Below are 14976 nucleotides of genomic sequence, written 5' to 3'. Positions count from 1 at the left end.
CAAGCTTGCTGTTTGCTCTTTAGGGATCCTCACTATTCCACAGCTTGACGGCAGAGCAGTGACCAAAATATATGCTCAGGGAGGCCAAAGAGATGAAGCCGCAGCTGCCTCTTTTTTTTTTGAAACAGTCTCATTCTATTGCCCAGACTGGAGTGCAGTGGTGCAATCTCGGCTCACTGCAACCTCCACCTCCCAGGTTCAAGCAATTCTCGTGCCTCAGCCTCCCGGGTAGCTGGAACTATATAGGTGCACCATCATGTCCAGCTAATTATTTTTTGTATTTTTTTGTAGAGATAGAGTTTTGCCATGTTGGTCAGTCTGGTCTCGAACTCCTGGCCGCAGGTGATCCACCCAGCTCGGCCTCCCAAAGTCCTGAGATTACAGGCGTGAGCCACTGTGCCCAGCCAGGCTTGCTTCTCTGAGCCATACCCTTCTCCTGTTGGAACAAGCATGCTTTCCGACCATCCTGGCTAACACGGTGAAACCCCGTCTCTACTAAAAAAAATACAAAAAACTAGCCGGGTGAGGTGGCGGGCGCCTGTAGTCCCAGCTACTCGGGAGGCTGAGGCAGGAGAATGGCGTAAACCCGGGAGGCGGAGCTTGCAGTGAGCTGAGATCAGGCCACTGCACTCCCGCCCGGGCGACAGAGCAGGACTCCGTCTCAAAAAATAAAATAAAAAAAAAATAAAAATAAAAAAAAAATAAAAAGCAACAAATCTCCTCTTATTTAAGTGGCAGATGGTTAAGATTGTTACTTTTGCTTTCAGCAATCCTCTAGAAAAAGAACGAACTTTGAGAACTAACTTCTAGCAGCTATGCAGAGGTTGAGAGGCGACTCGTGTTCTTTACATCAAGACCTCCACAAAGGCCCCTTCTGTCATGGAGTCAAAATTCTAGTGACCTAGGTTCATCCTCAAATGTGTAATAGCTTTCCAAGCCTACCTGGAAACCTGTAAATCACTTGGACTTCACTTCCCCTCCCACCCTGGGTCCTCCACCCCATCTTGCTTTGGTTTTGCTTGGGGAGAGAGTGGTCTCTACCCAATATGTCTCTCTCCCTGTCAGTCTGCAGGATGCTCAGCAGGGGCACTCCCTGAACACACCTGCTCCCACAGCATGTGTAGAGGCTTCACACTTAGATTTAGGGTTATACATTTCTTCATGGACATCCTCAAACAACACAGAACAGAGACAAGGTTTTGTGGTCCTTTTAGAATGTCCACACCATTCCCATTCTTCAAAATCTGTCACACTTCCAGATAGCTCCAGTGAACAATGAACTCTCCCCCTATGCAGTAGCAGTTGAGTATTCGATTTTTAACACTGAATTATATATTCTCTTGAACTGTTCTCTAACAACTATGAGGCATTTTCAATGGAAGTTGAATGGAAAAATATAAAACTGGGAGTAAAAAGATCTGGCTTCTAGGCCAGGCTCAGTGGCTCATGCCCGCAATCCCAGCACTTGGGAAGGCTGAGGTGGGTGGATCACCTGAGCTCAGGAGTCCGAGACCAGCCCGGGCAACATGGTGAAACCCCTGTCTCTACTAAAAATAGAAAAACTAGGCTGGGCGCGGTGGCTCAAGCCTGTAATCCCAGCACTTTGGGAGGCCGAGACGGGCGGATCACGAGGTTAGGAGATCAAGACCATCCTGGCTAACCCGGTGAAACCCCGTCTCTACTAAAAAATACAAAAAACTAGCTGGGCGAGGTGGTGGGTGCCTGTAGTCCCAGCTACTCGGGAGGCTGAGGCAGGAGAATGGCATGAACCCGGGAGGCGGAGCTTGCAGTGAGCCGAGATCCCGCCACTGCACTCCAGCCTGGGCGACAGAGCGAGACTCCGTCTCAAAAATAAATAAATAAATAAATAAAAATAAAAATAAAAATGGAAAAACTAGTTGAGCGTCATGGCGGGTGCCTGTAATCCCAGCTACTCGGAAGACTGAGGCATGAGAATCGCCTGAACCTGGGAGGCGGAGGTTGCAGTGAGCCGAGATCAGGCCATTGCACTCCAGCCTAGGCAACAGAGCGAGACTCTGTCTCAAAAAAAAAGCTCTGGCCTCTCAAGAGGCCACCACTAACTCTCTGTGTAACCTTGAGCAAGCCAATGTTCTGGGCCTCAGTGCTTCCCACAGAGTAAGAGGAGGACTGCCGATCTCTAAGGATCTTCCATGGTCTATGGGTTTATGACTCAAAACCCCTCAAAGTGCAGGAACACAAGCCACATCCCTTCTCAAGGCCAGACACATACTAGGAGCTCTATTAATACCTGAATAAAAACCACGGATAAAGAGCTTGCCTGGCCCTGGCCTTTCTATACCAAACCAACACGCCACGGATCATTGTGTCTTCCCTGGGACAGACCCTCAGAGCCTACAAGTAAGTCTACAGCTTCACTGGTTATTATTATTCCTTAGCTTAGACTTCCATCTCTCCAGATCAACCTTCAGGAAAACTAGGAAACTATCAATAATGATTTCAATTGTTGGCTTCAAATTCACCTTATTTCTCCTACCCCAGTACACCTTTTTTGGTGGCAGCACTTAGATTCTCATTCAGAAAACAATCACATTCATGCTGTACCACTGATTTGTTGGGGAAACTGCCTCGGCCCCACCACCCAGATCCCCCATGTTCCTACCAAGTAAGCCAAGTGACCATGCGAAGAACTGACTGACACACAGAGGAAACTAATAAACAAAAACAAATAAAAGCAAATACCTTTCCAGGAATCTCACTTGGAAAACCAAGTATAATGGCAAAAAACAAAACACACAAAAAACCAAAAAAAAAAAACCCTAATGTTTTCAGCATTGGGGATGTTGGGGGTGTAGACATCTCGAGAGCTGGTCTCCGAAGGCACCACACCCCACACAATGCGCTACAAAAGCCTCCCGGCTGCTGTGTCAATGAAGCCTTTCAGGCCCTCCACACTGCTTCACTTGTTCCCTAAAGTAGTGCTTTCTGGAAGCTAAACTCTCAGCTGGCGAGAACAGTGAACTCTGTGCCATTTGTCTATCAACTCCTTTAAAAAGAAAAACCTCCTGTACGGCTGTCTTGTTTTGCATTTTCTATTCTGCACTCCGGTACGCGTAACGACACACAGAGGAGGCAAGGGGCTCTTTTAAAACCGTGAAGAAAGAAGAAATTTGAAAGCACCCAGAAGCTTCTGCTTTCAGCTATTAGAGAAAAGTTTGCATCCCATAGAAACCAGCACTAATTAAAAAAAAAAAAAAAAAAAAAAGTCAGTCCTCAGCCCTGGGAATCAACAATAAGGGACTCTTCAGGGTATGGAGTAACAAAAAAATTTAAAAACAAAAAATAAACATGCACAGCCCATCTATCTTTTCCCAATCAAATAATACAGCCTTCCAAAATGTAAAAATAGAAATATTTTCACACGTGAATTTTTCCTCAGTAAAGTAATTTTTTTAAAATCTTTTTGGCTGGGCACAGTGGCTCATGCCTGTAATCCCAGCCCTTTGGGAGGCCGAGGCGGGCGGATCATGAGGTCAGGAGTTCAAGATCAAGGGGCCTGGCCAAAATAGTGAAACCCATCTCTACCAAAAATACAAAAAATTAGCCAGGCGTGGTGGTCCACACCTGTAATCCCAGCTACTCAGGAGGCTGAGGCAGGAGAATCGCTTGAACCCAGGAGGCAGAGGTTGCATTGGGCCAAGATTGAGCCACTGCACTACAGCCTGGGCAATAAGAGCGAAACTCCATCTCAAAAAAAAAAAAAAAGAAAAAGAAGAAAACAGGAAGTGCCTTCCATAATTCCAAATACAGTATTGTTAAATATTAATGTATTATGTCCAAATAGTTCAGTGAATTTCAAGTTTTCATCCAGATGAATGGAGTTCTTCAAATTCATTCAACTAATAAATATTCCTTGAGCATCTACTACATGCTAGGCATTTTTACAAGTAAAAACAAAAGTAGACAAAAATTGCTGTCTTTATGGACTCTGTTTTCTAGTAGAGGGCAGAAAAGTCAGTGACCGATAAAAGCCAGTGACCAACACTTGCGTTTTTTAGATGACTTATTCTTGGATATTTAAAAGAGATCTTGGGCTGGGTGTGGTGGCTCACACCTAATCCCAGCACTTTGGGAGGCCGAGATGGGTGGATCACGAGATCAGGAGATCGAGACCATCATAGCTAGCATGGTGAAACCCCGTCTTTACTAAAAATACAAAAAAAAATTAGCCGGACGTGGTGGCGGGCGCCTGTAGTCCCAGCTACTCGGGAGGTTGAGGCAGGAGAATGGCATGAATCTGGGAGGCAGAGGTTGCAGTGAGCCGAGATTGCGCCACTGCACTCCAGCCTGGGCGACAGAGCAAGGCTCCGTCTCAAAATAAATAAATAAATAAAAGAGATCTTGGACCGAGTGGTGGCTCGTGTCTATAATCCCAGCATGTTGGGAGGCTGAGGCGGGCGAATCATCTGAGGTCAGGAGTTCAAGACCAGCCTGGCTAACATGGTAAAACTCCGCTTCTACTAAAAGTACAAGAAGTTAGCCAGGCGTGTTGGCGCATGCCTGTAATCCCAGGTACTCTAGAGGCTGAGGCAGGAGAATTGCTTGAACCTGGGAGGAGGAGGTTGCAGTGAGCTGAGATTGCGCTATGGCACTCTGGCTTGGGCAACAAGAGTGAAACTCTGTCTGAAAAAAAAAAAAGATCTTGAAAGGAAGTTAAAAAATTATATGAGTCTGTTATTTTCCTAGTCTTTTCTCCACTGCAAAGGAAGATACACCTAATTGGTATTCCTTACCACTACAACAATCAGGACCACTGGAGTGAGAGGGAAAGAAACTATACAAGGATGTGTTTAAAGCTCATTACTTAAACAAAATGAAAACATAAGATCCAGAGAGTTCTTTTTATATTTGTTTAAGAGCTTCAGAAAGGCTGGGCAGGCTGGCACATACCTGTTGTCCTAGCTACTTGGGAGACTGAGGCAGGAGGATAGCTTAAGCCCAGGAATTTGTATCCACCCCGGGCAACATAGTGAGGCCTCATTTCAAAAAGAAAAAAGGAAAGAAAAAAGGATTTTAGAAAATATAATCTGATGCAACAGATACAGAGTTTTGCATTTTTAAAAAATAGATCTAACTGATAAGACAGCAAAAAATGAATATGCGGAACCCAGCAATTTCATTCCACATACACACTAGAGCAGTAATCAGCAAACATCTTCTGCATAGAATTAGATATCAGATATTTTAGGCTTTGAACACCATCCAGTCTCTGTTACAACTACTCACTAGGCCTGAAAACAGCCTCAGGTAATATATAAATGCATGAGCATGGCTGTTCCCATAAAACTTTACTTATGGACACTGCAACTTGAATGTTCATGTGTCATAAAATATTAGTCTTTCCATTTTTAAAAGCCATTCAGAAATGTAAAAACCACCTTAGTGTCTGGGTCATACAAAAAAAAGGTGGAGGGTCCACAGGCCAGACCACAGTTTGCCAATCCCTGCTTTAAAGGACTCTTACAGGCCAGGCACAGTGGCTCACGCCTGTAATCCCAGCACTTTGGGAGGCCAAGGTGGGCAGATCACATGAGGCCAGGAGTTCAAGACCAGCCTGGCCAACATAGTGAAACCTGTCTCTATTAAAAATACAAAAATTAGCTGAGTGTGGTGCCGCATGTCTGTGGTCCCAGCTACTTGGGAGGCTGAGGCACGAGAACCACTTGAACCCAGGAGGCAGAGGTTGCAGTGAGCTGAAGTCGTGCCACTGCATTCCAGCCTGGGTGACAGAGCAAGACTCTGTCTTAAAAATAAACAAAAAAAAAGGAACTCTTACATACGCATAACTCAACTACATATGACAATGTTCATAACATCATTATGTGAATTAGCAAGTATGCAGATACCAAAAATGTTGATAGACAAAAACTGGAGTTACATGTATCAACATGGATGATCTTACAAACATATTTAAGAGAAAACACAAATTACAGAAGAACAGTTATAATGTCATTTATATACAGATTTTAAATATGCAGAAATTATATATTACTGGGCATATTTAACATATATAATAAAAGTCTGAAGAGGCCATGCACGGTGGCTCATGCCTGTAATCCCAGCACTTTGGGAGGCTGAGGCAGGTGGATCACTTGAGGTCAGGAGTTCAAAACCAGCCTGGCCAACATGGCGAAATACAAAAATTAGCCAGGCGTGTTGTCGTTCGCCTGTAACCGCAGCTACTCAGGAGACTGAGGCAGGAGAATCACTGAACCCGGGAAGCAGAGGATGCAGTAAGCCGAGATTGCGCCACTGTACTCCAGCCTGGGCAACAGAGTAAGACTCTGTCTCAAAAAAAAAAAAAAAAGGAATGTTCCACATCAAACTCATTTACCTGGGAATGACGGTAGCACGGAGGCAGGAGACGGATCCAATTGGAGAAGGGCGCACAGGGGGCTTCAACTGCATTGTTGATGTTTCATTTTTTAAGCTGAGTGACAAGTAGATCAATGTCCATTCTTGATACCACTGTGTACCTTAAATATTTAATAATAAATAAAAAGAAATGCACAGTTTTGGTTTTTTTTTTTTTTTTTTCAGATAGAGTCTCACTCTGTCACCCAGACTGGAGTACAGTGGCGTGATCTGGGCTCACTCCCAGATCCTGAGGCGCTGGGACTACAGGTATGCACCACCATGCCTGACTAATTTTTGTAATTTTAGTAGAGACAGGGTTTTACCATGTTGGCCAGGCTGGTCTCGAACTCCTGCCGTTGTCTCCCAAAGTGCTGGGATTACAGGTATGAGCCACTGCGCCCCGCCAGAAATGTGTAGATTTAATGTGAATTTAGCAAATAGTTTGTCCTATTTGAGGGCAGAGGTCAGGTCAACTTTTATTAACATATCCAAAAACTTGGTTTGAGCCTAGATTTCTGACACTAAAAACAAAAAATGCTTCATTTGTTTCTTTTTTTTTCTTTCTTTTTTTTTTAAGAGACGGAGTCTTGCTCTGTCGCCCAGGCTGGAGTGCAGTGGTGCGATCTTGGCTCACTGCAAGCTCTGCCTCCTGGGTTCATGCTATTCTCCTGCCTCAGCCTCCTGAGTAGCTGAGACTACAGGCACCCACCACCACACCCAGCTAATTTTTGTATTTTTAGTAGAGACAGGGTTTCACCGTGTTAGCCAGGATGGTCTCAATCTCCTGACCTCATGATCCGTCCGCCTCAGCCTCCCAAAGTGCTGGGATTACTGGTGTGAGCCACCATGCCCAGCCTATTTGTTTCATTTTTTAAAATTGGACTGAATCTTAGGAGAAAACAGAAAATTGTACTGCGTTATTGCATAGCTAGCTAATGTAAATAGCTGCAAGCAACATACTAGATATTTTTGATCCGTTTCAAAAGAGCTGAGTCAGGCTGGACTCAGTGGCTCATGCCTGTAATCCCAGCACTTTGGGAGGCCGAGGCAGGTGGATCATCTGAGGTCAGCAGTTCGAGACCAGCCTGGCCAAGATGGTGAAACCTCATGTCTACAACAAAAAAATACAAAAATTAGCCAGGCATGGTAGCGTGTGCCTGTAGTCCCAGCTACTGGGAAGGCTGAGGCACAAGAATCGCTCAAACCCGGTAAGCGGAAGTTGCAGTGAGCCGTGCTGAGATTGCACCACTGCACTCCAGCCTGGGCAATAGAGTGAGACTTCGTCTCAAAAAAAAAAAAAAGAGCTGAGTCAGATTCTGACTTGTCTAATGGACTCAGTCGTGATGTTTTCCCTGTCTGCTCCAAGTTTCCCTGTTCCAGACACATCTCCCACAGCATTATAATGATCTACATGCCCTAGGAATAGCGACTTTCCATCATCTGCCTCATCAGAGCAAATAGAAGTGTAAGTGGTAATGACGTTAGTGTTTCTGTGTGTGAGAACCTAGTGCGAAGTTTCCCCTTTCTCTGGCGAAAGCTCACAAGCCATCATTATAGAGAAGCAGAAGAAAAAACCGCTTGTTCTGCTTTTCCTGACCTCAGAAGCAGCAGTTGTTAAAACTCTTTAAAAAAAAAAAAAAAAAATGGGGTCTTGCTGTGCTGCCCAAACAGGTCTCCATCTCCTGGGCTTAAGCGGAGCTGGGACTGCAGGCACACCACCACACCAAGCAAAACTGTCTTTTGATTTAAAATTACTTAAATACTTCTTAAAGGGTCTTCTGTAGTCACTTAGTTTCTAGTTACTAAATCACCAGCTTTTTTTTTTTTTCCTTCAAAGACCCCCCCAAAGTAACATCCATTGCAACTATCAGGCAGGTACTGCCCTCTAGCGTTTATACTTTTATAATAAAAATTTTTAAGCCCTACCCTTTTAACTGACCTCAAAGCATGGAAAATCTGTCAAAAATTAAATAATATCCTATTAACCCAAGATTTTTCACCTTCACACTACTGGCATTCTGATCATCCTGTGTTGCGGGGCTGTCTTGTGCACTGTGGGATGTTTGGCAGCACCCCTGGCGTCTGCCCACTTGATGCAGTAACTCCCACACACACCCCAGTGTGACGCCAACACCTCCGGACATAGGTCAGTGTCCCGAGGGGAACAAAATCACCCCTGCTTGAGATCCACTGTATTAGCCTACAGGTTGTCTAAAACATTCACATTAGACCTGAAGATTATAAGGGAAAAGGGCTTCTCTGGGCTAATTCCTTTGAGTGAGATAAAGAACTTCATTTCCGCATGAAAAACAAGGAGGTAGAGAATTAAGATTTTCAGCTCTCCACCTCCACTTTCCCACAAAGTCCTGTCCATTGGGACATTTTTACACCTTTAGCTTTCTGTTCCAGCTTTACCTCTTAGACCTCTGCACTTCCTTTCAAAGTGCATCGCAAACAAACCTTGCCCTTCTAGCCAAATGCAGAGAATGTGGTAGGGAAAAGGAAGAAGGGAGGTCTGAGCATTTGTACTCGAAAAAAGGGCTCTCACCAGATGCGGTGGCTCATGCCTGTAACCCCTGCACTTTGGGAGGCCGAGGTGGGCAGGAGTTCAAGACCAGCCTTGGCAACATGGCAAAATCCCATCTCTACTAAAAATACAAAATTAGCCGGGTTATGGGGCAGGTGCTTGTAATCCCAGCTATTCTGGAGGCTGAGGTACAAGAATCCCTTGAGCCTGGGAAGCAGGGAGGCTGCAGTGAGCCAAGATTGCCCCACTGCACTCCAGCCTGGGCAAAAGAGCAAGACTCTGTCTCAAAAAAAGAAAAGAAAAGAAAAGAAAAAAGGGAGGGGGGCTCTAGCAAAGCATTGAGGCTCAGCATTAATAATGCAGCCAACCAGGAACCGGTATTGATTGTCAGCCTAATACGAAAATTCTTATAAAACATCAAAATAAGTTTCAAATCTGGCTTTTAGAAAGATATTTAGGAGGGTTTATTCTAATCTGCTATGAATGATTATTCCTCATACAAATGCATTATGCTTATAAACCTTAGTTCTGTGATTTTTTTTTTTTTTTCAGACAGAGTCTCACTCTGTCGCCCAGGCTGGAGTGCAGTGGCGCGATCTCGGATCACTGCAACCTCCGTCTCCCGGGTTCAAGCAATTCTCCTGCCTCAGCCTCCCGAGTAGCTGAGATTACAGATGTCCGCCACCACACCCGGCTAATTTTTGTATTTTTAGTACAGATGGGGTTTCACCATGTTGGCCAGGATGGTCTCAATCTCTTGACCTCGTGATCCACTTGCCTCAGCCTTCCAAAGTGCTGGGATTACAGGCGTGAGCCACCGTGCCCGGCTGGTTCTGTGAACTTTAACACTTGCAAATTACTGAGAACTTGTTATTTAAAAAATAAAAAAGGAGTTTGGACTGTCACTAACTTCCTCCCCTCAACAAATTTCTCACTGACTTAGTTGATCTCACTAAAGAACTAAACAAAAAATAAGAATATTCAGGCCGGGTGCAGTGGTTCATGCCTGTAATCCCAGCAGTTTGGGAGGCTGAGACAGGCGGATTACTTGAGGCCAGGAGTTTGAGGCCAGCCTGACCAACATGGTGAAACCCCATCTCTATTAAAAATACAAAAAATTAGCCAGGCTTGGTGGTACATGCCTGTAATCCCAGTTTCTGGGGAGGCTGAGGCACTAGAATTGTTTGAGTCTGGGAAGCGGAGGTTGCAGTGAGCAACCTGTCTCAAAAAAATAATAATGATTTTTTTCTGTCTCAAATTTTTTTTTTTTTTTTTTTTTTTTGAGACAGAGTCTTGCTCTGTCACCCAGGCTAGAGTGTAGTGGTGCAATCTCTGCTCACTGCAGCCTCCCTGCCTCCCGGGCTCAAGTGATTCTCGTGCCTCAGCCTCCAGAGTAACAGGTACTACAGGCACGCGCCACCATGCCTGGCTAATTTTTGTAATTTTAGTAGAGATGGGGTTTCACCATATTGCCCTGGCTGGTCTTAAACTCCAGAGCTCACATGATTTGCCCTCCTCGGCCTCCCAAAGTTCTGGTATTACAGGCGTTAGCTAGCATGCCCAGCCTAAACACATTTATATAATTTAAAATATATCATTCTTTATTAACACTTTCAGACCTAATTTTTTATTATTATTTAGCGAAATTGAAAGTCTTATAGTTCTATATTTGTCAAGCTCTTATTAGCAGACCCTTGAAATGGAAATCTGTTTTAGCTACTGTGATGGTTAACACTGAGTGTCAACTTGATTGGATTGAAGGATGAAAGTATTGATCCTGGGTGTGTCTGTGAGGGTGTTGCCAAAAGAGATTCACATTTGAGTCAGTGGGCTGGGAACGGCAGACCCACCCTCAATCTGGCCCCCTAATCAGCTGCCAGTGCAGCTAGAAGATAAGCAGGCAGAAAAATGTGAAAAGAGAGACTGGCCTAGCCTTCCAGCCTACATCTTCCGTGCTGGCTGCTTCTGGCCCTCGAACATCGGACTCCAAGTTCTTCAGTTTTGGAACTCAGACTGGCTCTCCTTGCTCCTCAGCCTGCAGACGGCCTATTGTGGGACCTTGTGATTGTGTGAGTTAATAAACTCCCCTTTATTCTCCCATTAGTTCTGTCCCTTTAGAGAACCCTGACTAATACAGCTACCCAGAGCAGTTTGTGATCACTGCCTGACCTCCTCTTCAGATGCTGTGGCATTATTGACTCTGTGTTTTTACTGGGATCATCCTATTCTCTTTCTCTCTCCCTATCTCTCTCTTTTTTTTTTCTTTTGAGACAGGGTCATGCTTTGTCACCAGGCTGGAGTACAGCAGCACGATCTCAGCCCACTGCAACCTCTGCCTCCTGAGCTCAAGCAATCCTCCTGTCTCAGCCTCCAGAGTAGCCGAGACTACAGGCACGTGCCAACTCACCCTGCTAATTTTAGAGGGGGCAGAAGGTGGGGTGGATTTGGTAGAGACAGGGTTTTGCCATGTTTCCCAGGCTGGTCTTGAACTCCTGGGCTCAAGCCATCCACCAGCCTCAGCCTCCCAAAGTGCTGGGTACAAGTGTGAGCCACCGCACCAGGCCCCATTCTAATTAATGCAATTAGAAAGTCTTCTAATCGTACAATAAAGCAAAGCGCAAATAGTTCTTATGCTTTCATCTTTAAAGGGCAACCAAATGATTTAGAATACATATATTTGAAACTATAACCTAGAAAAGTCATATGACTTGGAAGTAAAAAGCTAAAGTAAAACACAAAATCTGGAAACATAGCATTCTGATCACAGAGAGAGGAGAGGTATATGTCACCAGGTATCAAACGGATCTTTTTTCAGTTATATAAAAAATTCAAGCTATTCTGGAATATGCAATTATTTAAGACAACCAGAAGTTTTTCTAAAAAACAAATTATGGTAGAAATTTGTTTATATATTCATACTAATTTCTTAGCACTTTAAATCCCTTAGGTGAAGGAAAATTCCTTAGGTTTTTATATTAAGGAACTGTGGCAGGCAGAATAATCCCTCCTCACCCTAAGAAGTCCATGTCCTAATCCGCAAAGTGAATATGTTGCCTTACAGGACAAAAGGGATTTTGCAGGTGTGATTAAGTTAAGGATTTTGAGACGGGGAGATTATCCCGGGGCCAATGTAATCACAATAGTCCTTATAAGTAAAAGAGGGAAACGGGAAAGTCAGAGTCAGAGATGCTGGAAGTGGAGGTCAGTGTGGTTCAATAGTTAGCTTTAAGATGAAGGGGGGCCATGAGCCAGGGAATTCGGGCAGTGTCTAGAAGCTGGAAAAGCCAAAGGACAGATTCTCCCCTAGGGCCTACAGAAGGAACACAGCTCTGTGGACACCTTTATTTTAGCACCATAAGATCCATTTCCATCATCTAACCTCCAAAACTGTAAGAAAATTAATTTGTGTTAAGTGGCTACATTTGTGGTAATTTGTTATAGCAACAATAGTAAACTAATATGGGGCATTTTATTAGTCTTTTAGTACTTTGACTATCCTGTTAAGTCAGAATTTCAGCATTTAAATAATTACATCATATATATATATATATATATTTTTTTTTTTTTTTTTTTTTGAGACAGTCTCTCACCCTGTCGCCCAGGCTGGAGTGTAGTGGCGTGATCTCGGCTCACTGCAAGCTCCACCTTCTGGGTTCACGCCATTCTCCTGCCTCAGCCTCCTGAGTAGCTGGGACTACAGGTGCCCACCACCACGCTGGGCTAACTTTTGTCTTTTTTTTTTTTTTTTAGTAGAGATAGGGTTTTCACTATGTTAGCCAGGATGGTCTCGATCTCCTGACCTCGTGATCCACCCACCTTGGCCTCCCAAAGCGCTGGGATTACAGGCGTGAGCCACCACGCCTGGCCAATTACATCTCATATTATCACGTTAGCTATAAAACTGTATGCACCCTTTTTATGGTTGCTAATAACAATGTTTTTGCTCAAATATACTTGCTATTTACCTTTAAGTGAATAATGTATTCCAGAATTAAAATCCAGAGGCAAATACACACACAATAAGGAGCACCACTCTAGCAATGCAAGACACATTTAGTAGACATGACACATGTATTTCAACATGTGGCAAATTCTAAGCATCTACCTATCAAATCTCAAGAGATAAAGTCCAGCAGCCCAACCACACTGGCTGACAAACAGGCTGAAATTTGATTCAGAAAATAGCATCTGATTCAGAAGACAAAAATGGTAACGTTAACAATGCTACTTTGATGTGACTTTTAGTAGAAAGCTGACCTTTTCAACAGTTGTTAAAAAGCAAGGTATGTCTGTAGGAGAGAACTGAGCTTGATAAATGAAGAAAACAGGCATATCCCCATAATAGAGAGAGAAATGGCTGACAATTTAGTCTCATCTTGTTCCACTATCATTTTAACAGTGAAAACTGCCACTGTGAAAGCTCGCTGCATGGCACCTGCTAGGCCTCCTTCTCATCTCACAGTTCCCAGAATTCCTCTTGATTGCAGCATCCACACACTCTTCATTTTCCTTCGAGGTATTATTTGGACACTCTTAAAGAATCCTTTTTTTTGGCCAGGCGCGGTGGCTCAAGCCTGTAATCCCAGCACTTTGGGAGGCCGAGACGGGCGGATCACGAGGTCAGGAGATCAAGACCATCCTGGCTAACACGGTGAAAACCCGTCTCTACTAAAAAATACAAAAACTAGCTGGGCGAGGTGGCGGGCGCCTGTAGTCCCAGCTCCTTGGGAGGCTGAGGCAGGAGAATGGCGTAAACCCGGAGGCGGAGCTTGCAGTGAGCTGAGATCCGGCCACTGCACTCCAGCCTGGGCGACAGAGCGAGACTCCATACCGGAAAAAAGAAAATCCTTCCCCCCCCCACCCCCAAGACGGAGTCTCACTTTGTTGCCCAGGCTGGAGTGCAGTGGCGCAATCTCGGCTCACTGCAACTTCCTCTTCCTGGGTTCAAGCAACTCTCCTGCCTCAGTCCCACGAGTAGCTAGGACTACAGGCGTGCACCACCACACCAGCTAATTTTTGTATTTTTAGTAGAGATGGAGTTTCACCATGTTGGCCACACTGGTCTCAAACTCCTGACTTCAAGTGATCCACCCACCTCTGCCTCCCAAAGTGCTGGGATTACAAGCATGAGCCACCACACCCAGCCCTCTTAAGGAATCCTAATTGCAACTTTTAAGGCTTGTCATTCCTCCAAATAACTAAAGCAATAGCACATACTCTAAAAAGAAAACTTTTCTTCCTTTGCCAATACATTGACAAATTTGGAAAAGATAAAATCCCAACATAATGTTCACTATTATTGTGATTATGACTCTCGAAACTTTATGCAGAAAACTCTGTACACAGAGTAGTTCCTCATCTTTCCCAAAATGCTTAAGAAAAACAAGAATGTTTAATCCAGATGCTGTTTTCTAAATTGGCCAAAATGTGTTATTCCTTGATTTGAAATGCAAGAAATTATTTCAGTTTAGCACTTACATCTTAAGAAAGTAAGCTTCAGAAATTCTCCTGTTTCATCTCCTCCTGTCATGCATCAATAACATTTGGCCTTTGGCTTCAATTAGGACATAAGTTCATTTCTTCTTAGCGCTAACTAATGGTCATGTAGTAGACTGACTTTTCAAATAGTGTATTTTGAATAAATTAGTTCATTACAGAACATTTTCTTTATTTTCAGCTGGCATCAATGTGGGCATCAACGTGTCCTCTGCTAAGCAGTTGAATCTGAATTGGTAACATGGATTATATACCTATAGTAACTTGGAGATTTTACTGTATTTCTCTTTTGAGATGTTTTACATAATTTTTTTCTCCTTGATGTGCTACTAAACTGTCTGTAGAGAACTGTATGCTTTAAGTCTAAATATCAAGTACAGTGTGGGTTGAAGGGATGATATCAAGAAAAGCAAACTCCAGCCTTTTTTTTTTTTTTTTTTTTTTTGAGACAGAGTCTCGCTGTCACCCAGGCTGGAGTGTAGTGGCGCAATCTCGGCTCACTGCAACCTCCGCCTCCCGGATTCAAGTGAATCCTGGGGCTACAGGCGCATGCCACC

General features: G+C 44.1%; 1 long non-coding RNA gene across 1 annotated transcript in view; it reads right to left on the bottom strand.

The window, feature by feature from the left end:
* Positions 1 to 14976, bottom strand: part of LOC117076739 — a 44018-nt gene that overhangs the window by 6960 nt on the left and 22082 nt on the right. The window contains exon 2 of the long non-coding RNA XR_004434462.1: positions 6374 to 6515. This is a non-coding gene — a long non-coding RNA (uncharacterized LOC117076739). The remainder of the gene's footprint in view (positions 1 to 6373; positions 6516 to 14976) is intronic.

The sequence above is a fragment of the Trachypithecus francoisi genome, unplaced genomic scaffold, assembly GCF_009764315.1.
Source record: "Trachypithecus francoisi isolate TF-2019V2 unplaced genomic scaffold, Tfra_2.0 Lachesis_group5, whole genome shotgun sequence".
Classification (NCBI taxonomy): domain Eukaryota; kingdom Metazoa; phylum Chordata; class Mammalia; order Primates; family Cercopithecidae; genus Trachypithecus; species Trachypithecus francoisi.
The sequence above is the reverse complement of the archived record's forward strand: the minus strand, read 5'-3'. Positions and strand labels throughout refer to the sequence as shown.